Genomic DNA, 11420 nt, shown 5'->3' on the forward strand with positions numbered 1-11420 from the left:
GCAGGGGCGCTCCCTCACCAAATGCGCGTTGACTGAGCACCCTGTGCTCACCATTTAGTGCAACCCAAGAGGCTGAGGCCTTTCCCTGCTCCCAAGGAACTTCAAGAATTCGCCACCCGGGCCAGGAGCCTCAGGTCCACCTTCCTGGTGCAAGCAGAGCTAAGCGGCTGCTCATCCTGCTGCCAGCCAAGGTCAGAGGCACAGCATAGACCACTGGCCAGAAAAGACTGGAAGATCACTCCTCACATGCCAAATCACCCCTGAGGGGCGGGCTCCTAGCACAGGGCATCCCTGGCTGCCTCTGTGTTCTTGGAAAGATAGATGCTGGAGAGTGGCATTTGAGAAGGGAAGGCCACAAGAAAGACCAGCAGCCACTCAGAAGGGTGATGGGCTGGGTCCACCCTGAGGCTTCATTCCACTGGCAAACAGGAAATGGCCCCTGAGTTTGAAGCTGCTAAGAAGTCAGAGGAATGGAAAATCCTGCCCTCTTGTGTCCTGAAGCTACAGGCATTCAGTTCCTGCCCTCAGGTGATTACATCCCCTAGGCCACTCAGTTTCTTGGGGAAGGAGAAAGTGCCCTGGGCCAGCCTCTCATGCCCCTTTGGGACCTGTGATAGGAGGAAGTTCAGTCAGGATCCCTGCCACTAAATACAACCGTGAAGCTGACAAGGGCAGCTGGCGATTTTTTGTCTTTGGTGGCCATTTCTGGGGAAGGGACTCAAGATTGCTCTGATCTTCTCGGAACCCTCCCAAACACAAGAAGGGGTCTATACTTTCTTCAAGGACTTACACCTGTAGAATTTCATCCCCCTGCTGTGGATGGAAACTTCAGGTTTCCTACATCACAACCAACTTCCTCTGACAGGCAAGCAGGCCCTGACTCCATTTCCAATCCTCTTGTGAAAGCTACTGTTGGACAGTGGGGAATCAATGTATCTCATGGCACCCGTTTCTGTCTGGGGAGAGAAGGATTGCTGGCCTCCGTTCAACTGCCTCACTGATAAGTCCACACATTTCTCAGCTCATCCAGGAGGGTCACCTAAGGTTTCCCTACCTGCCTTCTTGTGACACGCAGGCTAATGCTCGGGAAACGAGCCCACAGGTGTTTCACCAGTCCTGGCCCCATGCTGGAATATATCCCATGCCAGACTTGGGCAAGAACCTGGTAGGATTTCGAGGACTTAGCCTTAACTTTCAGAATCTGAATGTATAGCTGAAGTCAGCCATAAATCCACACAGTGGATTCAGACCTTGCCACCGTGGTAAGCCCTCACCCCTGCTAGTCCTGCCCATGAAGCAGGGAGGATGCTTCTTTGGAAACAGGCCTCCTGCTCTCGTGGCCATATACCCCAGGCATGGCCCTGAGCATTGGGTCTACTCAGGTGAAGCCATGCTGGGAAGAATTTGGGGCCAGCACCAGAATGGCTCATATGTTCTCCCCGAAACATCATTCTTTCATATGAAGTTTCATAGGCTTTTGGATCCCCTAGAGAAAAGCATTTGTGGGTCTGGCAGGAATTATAAGAAATGAAAAGCACAATATTCGAATCAACCACTTCCAAGCAGCTGAGACAGCATGCCTGCATGCGGTGGCAGGCAATGGCACCCAGAATCATGAATGGTGCAGTCTCAGGCTGGGCCTATCTGTGGACAGATCCCTGACAGGACCCCGAGACCCAGGAGTCCTCAGGGACTTAGGCGCAACCCATGCTCAGAGACAGGAGTCTGTCCGTTGGCCGCCAGGGGGCACGCGCTCCAGTGCTGCGGGCAGAGTCGGTGTGTCCTCCATTCAGCTCCTTCCTGGTCTGCGCCAAAGGGCGCTGCGGAAGGTGCAAGTTGCGCTCTTCCCAAAGGAGGCCACTGGCCTCTCAGTCACCCCAAGCCACCCCTTCTCTGCCCCCAGCGCAGGCCCCGCCTCCTGGTTGCAGGCTGCCGCTGGCTGCGGTTCGTGGGCCTTGTGGAGTGGCCCAGATGCTCAGGGTCCGTGACCCTGGGGTCATTGCTTGCATTGCACACAGGATGGCCTCCATCTGAGGCTCTTCCATGCCAAGACCTCCAGGGGGAGGCAGCAGTCCCTGCTGCCTCTGCAAGGTTTTCCTAAGTCCAAATTGGGCAGAGGACTCCTGGCTGCCAGGTTTCTCTTGGGATTCCACTTGTGGGAGGCATTTATGTATGAAAGGAGAAAAAGAAAGACCAAAAAAAAAAAAAAAAAAAGTCATCCTCAAGACTCAGGCTCACTAGCAAGTTAGGGCTTTCAGCATTATCTCTAGGCTGCAAGTGTAAAGAGGGTTGATATGGAAATGCTTGCCTATGCAAAGAGGTAACCACAGCCCTGTCTTCCTGTCTTTCACCTACATACTATTTCTTCTGCATATTGTAGATTTTCCCTTTCCACATGCTGGTTTGCAAAGCCATACCTGGGAGAAGCATGCGCCAGAAAGACCACCTGGATGAGAAGCTGCAAGAGTGGGAAGCCTGCATTTTGGCCTGTGGAGGACTGAAGGGGAAGGGAATCTCTTGGTATTCCCTTGCCTCTGGTTTTTTCTTGAAAATCAGCAGGGTCAAAGCAGGCTGTGAACCCAAGTACAAGAGCAGGCCCTAGATAGGGAGAGCCTCAGGCAGTTTTGGTCACAGGCAATTTTTTTCTGAAAGTTCTTTCTCTGATGAGCAAGACCCTTGGGGTGGGGGGAATGCCTATGAGTCTCAGTACTCACTGAGACTTGCCCTTTTCCAGCATGTGGTTTTCTGACTTCAAGTCTTAGGCTGTAAGTTAGCGAGCGAAGGTAAGTGTGTTTTCAGCTCAGCCTCTTCAACATGGCAGAAATAGAAAAGATTTTGCTCTAAGAGAAAATTGCACTTGAATGCTCTCATCTGAAAGAACTAGAAAGTTTCTGACACAAGGCTTCTCTAGTAGTGAGGTCCATCTTCCACACTTTTTCTTTTTCTTTTTCAGACAGAATCAGGACAATTGCCCAGGCTCTCCTGGGTCACCTGATGTCCAAAAGCCTTAGGTTCCCAAGTAGTTTGGCGTTCACAGAGTGCCCTTCTGTGCCTGGGTTCTGAAGCACAGGGTATTTTCTGTCTTTCAAGTATGGACCATTGAACCAGGATGCTCTGCCCCTGAGCTCCATCCACAGCTCCTTTGATGCTTCATTTTGAGACCAGGTCTCTCTAATTGCAGAGTGCGGCCTTCCATTTGCAATCCTGCCCTCCCAGGGTCTTCACTGTCTGCACACCTGGATCCTGGCCCATTGCATTTGGAGAGGATGTGAACTCTTGGGTGGGGCCCCTTGCTACTACTGGAACGCACCTGCCACCATGTCCATGAGTGCAGGCTACCTCACTAGAGGATGACTGTGGTGAGACAAGACAACCTCATCAACCCAGTCACCTCTACTAGGTCCTCGATGCAGGCTGGTCCTAGACATCCCATCTGCTCAATGCACACACAAGTGTGAATCCTAATGAGCTGGAGCCAATCTAGCACAAAGCTGGATGAGCCAGTGAACTTGATTCCATATTGCTGACCCTCCATAAAGTCAACTGAAACAATGATGGTCACCTTGAAAGTCAGCAAAGAGCTCAAAAGCAAAAGCAAATGGATACTCTGAGGTTTAGTGGTGATGTTGCAGTGTTCCTCTGATGAGATCCCCCATTCAGACCGTCTGCCTAGGTCACTGCATACCATCTGCAAATCACCCCCTACCCATTCCTGTGACATTCAGCATCCAGAGTGCGGGCCCCTGTCTTTAAGGCACTAGGAAGTATGTTATCTTCTTGGAGGTCAGGTGTTGGGGTGATAGGGTGGTGGGGCATCCTCACCTCCTAGGCATCTAAAGGGCTGCACTGTACCAGGAGAGGGCCCCACCCACAGCAGCTCTCCCTGACTCAAGTGGACAGCACCCGGGGCTCTGAATCTGACAAGTTCCTGCGTTTAGTGTTGCTGGCTATCCTTGGCCTGGTCCTGAAGAAGGTCTTTTGGACATGGTGATTTTGTGGATTTGTTTGCATAATACTACCAGGATCAAATGTGTGTAAGTTCCTTAGATGAGGGCTTTGACACATACACTCCACCCTGAAACTCTGTGGACATCTGGAGCAGTGCTCTAAGCAGATCCACAAAGCTGGGCCTATGGCTATCAGCGTCCTGAGTGATCCAGGCAGGAGGATCTCAAAATCTGTGCCAGTCTTTGCCAATTAGGGAGTTTGTCACAAAATGCTCAAAGAAAAAGTCCTACCCAAGGACCTCGGTAGCAGAGCACCCTGGTTTCCTTGCACATTACTGAAAAACAAAACAAAAACAGAGAAAAAAGTAAAGAAGAAAGATCTTGTTTGAAATAGGTCAACCATCACGTTTTCAGGACTTTGCATGAGGAAAATGGGGCTCCTGAGCACAAACTCGTGTGCTCTTCCAATTCTGCATGGTGTCTTGGCTCGGATTCAATGACATGTGCCCAAAGCCTGAGACCCAGAGTTGCCATAACATTTCCATTTGGATTCCTACCACCCAGTAGGGGGCAGTGGTTCCACTCGACATTGGAGAGCAGGAGACTAAGTGTGACCACACTGGCAAAGACACCTCTTCTGTTGGATTCTACATTCCATGTCCATGGTCCTAAGGGGCTTTGCCCCCAGAAAAGCAGCCCCTTCTGGTGGCATGGAGTCCTCAACCTTTTAGGCAGTCACCTCTCCCCCATACTCAGGGGCCTCTATCTCACCTCCTCCGGAATGACCAGTGTGTGTTCTCCCCCACAAGACCCATGTGCTCTTCTGGAGTCTCTCCCATGGAAGCTACACAGTGTTGGTGGTGGCACAGCCTCGGGAATGGATTGAGCAGGCAACGTGATATCACACCATGTAAAACTTTATTACCACACTTTTTAACACACCTATCTCAACAAGGAAAAGTTATAGCGAAATAACCATAACAACAACAATGAAAGAACCTGAAACAACTAAACAAAACTCAAACCAAACCAGATAATAAATAAATACGGAAGTAAATGAATAAATGTTAGAAATCCAGGAGATTCCAGAGGAGAGGAAGAGGAGAGGCGTGGTGGGATCTGGAACTGAGTGGTCCTCAGGAGCTCACAAAGGCGGAGGGGCCAGAGGAGACGTGAGCTCTAGGGCAGTGTCAACCTTCCAGCACACGTGGAGTGGGTGCTGGCCTGAGAGATGGGTGACCTGGTGCCTCTGGTGTTGTGCTGTGTTTAATTGAGGGCTTTTCCTGGAGAGGCAGCTGCAAGAGAAAAGAGCCCCAACATGACTGCCTTTCCCTGGGTCTTTCCCGAGTCCCAGAAGAACCCTGGCTGTGAGAAGAGCCCAGCCCCTATCCCGGCACCAGGACTTCTTCCCGGACGAGGGCCCTCCAGCTGCCGGTGGGGTCAGGAGTATTTGGCTGGGGACCACAGGCCAGTTCCCAGTAGGAGCAGCAGAGGTTCCAGGACACACACATGAGGTCACCCACCCGAGGGCCCTCACCACAGGCCTCGGACTCACGGGGATCTGTGTTCTCCAGCCCTGTCAGGAGGCTCTCCACCTGGACTGTCAGCCCTGACTCCGGCATGGTGTGGAGCAAGAAGGTCCTGAGACTCCTCAGGCTGGCCATGGACCCCACAAAATCTTCTGGGTACAGGTAGAGCCACATTTGGACAGCGGAGCAGAAGGCCCTGGGGACATAGGAGTGGGGCAGGGAGCCATGAGGGACTGGGCATCGCCTTGAGCTGGAAGCCCCTTTGGACCACCCGGATGATGGGCTTCCCAGAGAGTGTCCAAGCGGGTCCCATGCAGCAGGGCGAGAAGGGGGACATCTGTGAGGGCCATGTGTGGGTAAGAGGCTCCCCTCTCCTGTGCATCGGGGGCTCCCCAAAATTTGCCTCAATAGAGAAAAGTGAGGGCCATTGTGCCTGGGATTGGCTGTGGAGGGGAGGGATGCTCAGGGCCAGGCTCTGAGGCGCCAGCCCCACCTGCGGTCCTTAGCTACCCAGAATCCACCACAGCTATCTGTGCCCACTCCAGAGGGAAATCACCAGACCACACCCCTGTGCCACAAATCACAGAAGGTGGACGCCTGCGTTTTTGCCCACCCATCCACACTGCCAAGGTTCCCCAAGTGACCCTGGAGTCAGAAGCCCACTCCCGTGGCCCCCAAACCACTCACTTGTGTCCCGGAAGGAAGACTTCCTCCGTGCATTGCCGATACTCCTCATACCTAGAGAAGGCCAGGGGAATGTCACCTCGTACATCCTGTGCCCTGCATGTGCCAAGACGCCTGGTGGCTTTGACTAACTTCCTGCCAATAATGAAAGCTCAGGAGGGCTGGGAGGTGTGTGTGCACTGCTTCCTAATGGATAGGCCATGTGCCTGCCAAGGGCAGGTGCTTCACATCTATTGGGCCCATGAATGAACCCAACCTGGTCCCCCTCCATCCACCCCAGCTGTCCCCGCTCTGCCCCCAGGCAGGTCAGGGGCCCTTCCACATGCAAGCCACATGCTCCTTCCCCAGTGTGCAAACTGCTCTTCCTGAGGCCTCTGTCCAGTGGGGCTGAGGCACAAGAGTTCCCCACAGGGGCAGGATAGGCACCCCAGGGGAAGTCCTGAGGCCTTGGAAGCCAGGCCCAGTGGACAAGGCCTGAGACCTACACTCCTAGGGCTCATCCTACTTGGTTGGCTCAACGCCCGGCGGGGTTCTCCTGTGAATATCCTACATTCCACAGAGTTGCCAGAGGTCCAGAGTGGTGCCCAGCATCCCACCCACCACGCCAAGAGATGGCCATGTCCCGGGGCCTGGAGGTCATACACACCTTTGACTGAGGAGCTTCAGCACTTTCTGGATGCTGAGCACCTTTGGGCGTCTGCACAAGAATCCTTCCACCCAGGAGGAGTGCCCCCGCTGCAGGACCTTCACGAGGTCCTTCTCCAAATCCTGGCGGACCAGTGAGGTGAAGCTGTCCACCAGAAGGGACACAGCCAGGGACGAACGCTTGTCATCTCCCTAGTTTCAGGGATCAAAGAGGGACATTTCAACCAGGAAACAGTAGCACCTGCAAAATGTCTCAGTGTCGAACAGTCAAGTGAAAAATCAAACCAAAGGCTCTCCTTCCCTTCTAATTCTCAGTTGAAATGAGGGAAACACACACACCCACACCCACAACAACTCGCATTCGGCGAGGGTCTGGGGCTGTCCCAAGCGGAGTCGCAGAGGCGGGTTAGACTCTGGTCACCTGCAACTGTCTGTCTTGTCTCACCTCCAGTGTCCTTGAGAAAAATCGCCAGAGTGTTCTGGACCCACGGCTGACCCAGCGCCTCCAGGCACGTGAGAGGCCACTATGAAGGGCTTTCCTGAGGCCAGGGTGTCCACCGAGGACTGGACCACAAGAGCTCATGGCTCTCTGCTTGTCTTGTCAAAGGCAAGTGAACGGACTGGGGCTGGAGCTGGATTGTTGGGACCTAGCTAGGAGGGTTCCAAGTTCTATAGGTTCCATCGCCAAGGAAGTGAGGTCACTTCCTCTGGGACTCCTTGCCTGAGTCCCTTTTCCACACAAGGTGGTTCCAAAGGCCACCTGGGGTGCTGGCTGCTGCCATCTTCCCATAGCATATGCACAAGTGGACAGAGTTCTGCCAATACAGCCTGGATCTCTTCCCCAGGAAGATCCAGGTCCTGCCAGCAGCTCCCCTGGTTGGGAGAGACAGAGCTGGGTTCAGACCCATCTCCTCCATCTGACCATGGGTGCGAGTCTCAAGAAGCCAGGGGGCCTCACAGGCTCTCCAGAGCTTCCTAATGTATCCTCGGTTCCTTCCACCCTCTGCTTTGGAGATGGTCATCACCTGTATGTTCCCATGCATGTGTGAACCACCACCTGAGTCCTACAGTGAAAGGGGGAAACTGAACTCCTCTCTTGGCTCTGATTGTGCCTGATTGTGCCCGACTGGCAGCGTGTAGGGACTGATTTTCAGAGAGAGCCTTCATTTACCCCAGAACTGCCAGGGGCTTCTGGGAGATTCTGAATAGCACCCATGTCTCTTTCCATGGTATCATGTGGGTACACAGCGAAGGCTCCCAATCTCCAAAGCTGCCCTGTGCCCAAGTCCTGTAGCTCCCTACCCTCTAGGGGGATCCACATCACTACCTGGATTCTGAGAAAGAGGCAACAGCCAGGGTCATGGGGTATCGCTTGCAACTTGGTCTCATGAGAAGTCTCAGGACTGTCTGGCTTCATTGCCCCCAGCAAGAGCAAGTGCTGGGATTCTCGAGCTGTGTGACAAAAATAGGTGGAGTGGCAGCAGGCAGAGACCCAGGGGCCTCAGGAAATAACCAGGAGCTGGCATTTCTCTGCTTCCGTTTCCTAGTGCCCCACATAGGTGAAAATATTGGGGTTTCAGAATATATCAAGAAGCGAGGATGGTGTCAAGTGGTCAAGAGTCTGTCCAGTATCATGGTCTCAAGCATGGGCGTGAGTGCCCCTTCTTCTACGTCTCTAGGGAGAGGCGACATTGCTTCTTTCAGGGTGGCAGCAAGGCACTTTGGTTTGTTTGGTGCACAGTGGAAGGCAAGACTGTTGTCTCCCATTCTTTCAACACAGAGGAAACCAGGCCCCAGTATTAGGAGCAAAGAAGCCTCCCAGAAGGCAATATGCATACAATAGCCAAGGCTTCTGAGCAGGCCCAAGGACAGACAACTCAGTGTGGAGGAGTGGAAAGGGAACAGGAGGCCACTCCTGGCAGGGGCGCTCCCTCACCAAATGCGCGTTGACTGAGCACCCTGTGCTCACCATTTAGTGCAACCCAAGAGGCTGAGGCCTTTCCCTGCTCCCAAGGAACTTCAAGAATTCGCCACCCGGGCCAGGAGCCTCAGGTCCACCTTCCTGGTGCAAGCAGAGCTAAGCGGCTGCTCATCCTGCTGCCAGCCAAGGTCAGAGGCACAGCATAGACCACTGGCCAGAAAAGACTGGAAGATCACTCCTCACATGCCAAATCACCCCTGAGGGGCGGGCTCCTAGCACAGGGCATCCCTGGCTGCCTCTGTGTTCTTGGAAAGATAGATGCTGGAGAGTGGCATTTGAGAAGGGAAGGCCACAAGAAAGACCAGCAGCCACTCAGAAGGGTGATGGGCTGGGTCCACCCTGAGGCTTCATTCCACTGGCAAACAGGAAATGGCCCCTGAGTTTGAAGCTGCTAAGAAGTCAGAGGAATGGAAAATCCTGCCCTCTTGTGTCCTGAAGCTACAGGCATTCAGTTCCTGCCCTCAGGTGATTACATCCCCTAGGCCACTCAGTTTCTTGGGGAAGGAGAAAGTGCCCTGGGCCAGCCTCTCATGCCCCTTTGGGACCTGTGATAGGAGGAAGTTCAGTCAGGATCCCTGCCACTAAATACAACCCTGAAGCTGACAAGGGCAGCTGGCGATTTTTTGTCTTTGGTGGCCATTTCTGGGGAAGGGACTCAAGATTGCTCTGATCTTCTCGGAACCCTCCCAAACACAAGAAGGGGTCTATACTTTCTTCAAGGACTTACACCTGTAGAATTTCATCCCCCTGCTGTGGATGGAAACTTCAGGTTTCCTACATCACAACCAACTTCCTCTGACAGGCAAGCAGGCCCTGACTCCATTTCCAATCCTCTTGTGAAAGCTACTGTTGGACAGTGGGGAATCAATGTATCTCATGGCACCCGTTTCTGTCTGGGGAGAGAAGGATTGCTGGCCTCCGTTCAACTGCCTCACTGATAAGTCCACACATTTCTCAGCTCATCCAGGAGGGTCACCTAAGGTTTCCCTACCTGCCTTCTTGTGACACGCAGGCTAATGCTCGGGAAATGAGCCCACAGGTGTTTCATCAGTCCTGGCCCCATGCTGGAATATATCCCATGCCAGACTTGGGCAAGAACCTGGTAGGATTTCGAGGACTTAGCCTTAACTTTCAGAATCTGAATGTATAGCTGAAGTCAGCCATAAATCCACACAGTGGATTCAGACCTTGCCACCGTGGTAAGCCCTCACCCCTGCTAGTCCTGCCCATGAAGCAGGGAGGATGCTTCTTTGGAAACAGGCCTCCTGCTCTCCTGGCCATATACCCCAGGCATGGCCCTGAGCATTGGGTCTACTCAGGTGAAGCCATGCTGGGAAGAATTTGGGGCCAGCACCAGAATGGCTCATATGTTCTCCCCGAAACATCATTCTTTCATAGGAAGTTTCATAGGCTTTTGGATCCCCTAGAGAAAAGCATTTGTGGGTCTGGCAGGAATTATAAGAAATGAAAAGCACAATATTCGAATCAACCACTTCCAAGCAGCTGAGACAGCATGCCTGCATGCGGTGGCAGGCAATGGCACCCAGAATCATGAATGGTGCAGTCTCAGGCTGGGCCTATCTGTGGACAGATCCCTGACAGGACCCCGAGACCCAGGAGTCCTCAGGGACTTAGGCGCAACCCATGCTCAGAGACAGGAGTCTGTCCGTTGGCCGCCAGGGGGCACGCGCTCCAGTGCTGCGGGCAGAGTCGGTGTGTCCTCCATTCAGCTCCTTCCTGGTCTGCGCCAAAGGGCGCTGCGGAAGGTGCAAGTTGCGCTCTTCCCAAAGGAGGCCACTGGCCTCTCAGTCACCCCAAGCCACCCCTTCTCTGCCCCCAGCGCAGGCCCCGCCTCCTGGTTGCAGGCTGCCGCTGGCTGCGGTTCGTGGGCCTTGTGGAGTGGCCCAGATGCTCAGGGTCCGTGACCCTGGGGTCATTGCTTGCATTGCACACAGGATGGCCTCCATCTGAGGCTCTTCCATGCCAAGACCTCCAGGGGGAGGCAGCAGTCCCTGCTGCCTCTGCAAGGTTTTCCTAAGTCCAAATTGGGCAGAGGACTCCTGGCTGCCAGGTTTCTCTTGGGATTCCACTTGTGGGAGGCATTTATGTATGAAAGGAGAAAAAGAAAGACCAAAAAAAAAAAAAAAAAAAAAAAAAGTCATCCTCAAGACTCAGGCTCACTAGCAAGTTAGGGCTTTCAGCATTATCTCTAGGCTGCAAGTGTAAAGAGGGTTGATATGGAAATGCTTGCCTATGCAAAGAGGTAACCACAGCCCTGTCTTCCTGTCTTTCACCTACATACTATTTCTTCTGCATATTGTAGATTTTCCCTTTCCACATGCTGGTTTGCAAAGCCATACCTGGGAGAAGCATGCGCCAGAAAGACCACCTGGATGAGAAGCTGCAAGAGTGGGAAGCCTGCATTTTGGCCTGTGGAGGACTGAAGGGGAAGGGAATCTCTTGGTATTCCCTTGCCTCTGGTTTTTTCTTGAAAATCAGCAGGGTCAAAGCAGGCTGTGAACCCAAGTACAAGAGCAGGCCCTAGATAGGGAGAGCCTCAGGCAGTTTTGGTCACAGGCAATTTTTTTCTGAAAGTTCTTTCTCTGATGAGCAAGACCCTTGGGGTGGGGGGAA

The sequence above is a fragment of the Spermophilus citellus genome, assembly GCF_964194105.1.
Source record: "Spermophilus citellus genome assembly, chromosome: 10".
Taxonomy (NCBI): Eukaryota; Metazoa; Chordata; class Mammalia; order Rodentia; family Sciuridae; genus Spermophilus; species Spermophilus citellus.